This window comes from Cynoglossus semilaevis, chromosome 10 (genome assembly GCF_000523025.1).
Source record: "Cynoglossus semilaevis isolate Cse_v1.0 chromosome 10, Cse_v1.0, whole genome shotgun sequence".
Classification (NCBI taxonomy): domain Eukaryota; kingdom Metazoa; phylum Chordata; class Actinopteri; order Pleuronectiformes; family Cynoglossidae; genus Cynoglossus; species Cynoglossus semilaevis.
The window spans coordinates 2,568,125-2,569,591 of NC_024316.1; positions in this window are offsets into that span (position 1 = coordinate 2,568,125).

A 1,467-nucleotide genomic window follows, 5' to 3' on the forward strand; every position below is an offset into this window, starting at 1 on the left:
GTGTTCTGTGAAGCCCCCCCCTGCCCCCCCCGCCCCCGTCTCTATTATTATTGTTAGCAGCAGCTTTGAGCAGGTGAAAGTCCCTCTGGTGTCACGGAGGTCACAGACCCTTCACAGTGACCGCATTAAACTGCTAACAATGTGTGAGTGCAGTGCTTGACCCAGACGGAGGCCTGATGGTGGCGTCGCCATAGTTAGTGAAATAAATCAAACCTCTGACAGAAGGACTTTGCGGGACAATCACTTTATGGGTCAATAAAGGTGAAAGGCACAAGGTCACATGGGAAAGAAACCTGGTGAAAGTGTAGAAAAACGACAAGATGTTCGGGGAAATCTGGAAGCTGCAACAGAAACAAGGAAGAAGAAGCAGGAGAAGCAGGAAAAATTCTAAAAAAAAAAGTGAAATTTAACCCTGGTGGCCTCACTGGAGCACAGCAGGGAGGGAGACCCCGAGGCTCCCCTCCACTCTTTAATGTGCTGTTAACACCAGGGATCTCCTCGTGCTGAGGAAGAGGCAGTAAATGTGTTTGCAGTCAAATCAGCCGTAAATCTTCACCGTGGGCTCGTGTTTAACCGGGGCTGAAGATGAGATGAAAACAGAATCATTGTCGGAGCTTTGGTCATGTTTTAACACAGCATTGTCGACTCACGACGGCGACCGATCAGATCAGGAACCAAGTTGGTTAAACCACAGACTGTAATGTTTGGAGTTCGTTTTAACACGTGTCACATGGAGACACGTCTCTTGAGTTCCAGATCAATCAGGTCTAGGTCAGCATTCACATGTATTCCCATAGTTTGTTAAAATAATCGCTTGGTCAATATTTCGCGGTTCAGCGACTTTGTGGATTTTTGAAAACATATAAAATATACCGTATCCCGGATTTGGATCTGCAAGAGATGTCACAGGAATGGGACGACGATATGGTTGGAACAAAATGGACGACGTCATGACTGCCTACGAGCTACTCTTTGACTGGAAAAAGAAGCAGCGGAAGCTAACTGACGATCGCAATGTTTTTGCAGCCTCGAAAAAAAGAGCCGGTTCCTACTACTACTCCGGATAAACCTTCGGAAACCGTGGAAGAGGTGGCACCAAGAAATGGCACCACCCTCTGGAGAGACGTAAAATCAACCATCGGCTGGGCAGTAAAAGTCGTCATCATTTTACTGGGCATAAATATGGTGTCACTACTTTGCGGAAATTCAGTTCTCGCGGCAGGGCTTTGAAGCTAGCTACCACGATAAACGAGGGACCATTGTACTATAAGTATTACTTCAGAACATATAAAAAGACAGCCAAAATATTTAAAAGTTGTTTCTCTGATTTTTCACGTAACTCTTTGACTCAGCTGTTACAATAAATCCTAGGCCACCATTTGTAGATAGCGTGCTGATTTTTTCCTATGACATTAAACGCATCATCATCAACTTCACTCGGCTGCTTACGTCGATCAGTGTCTGTTT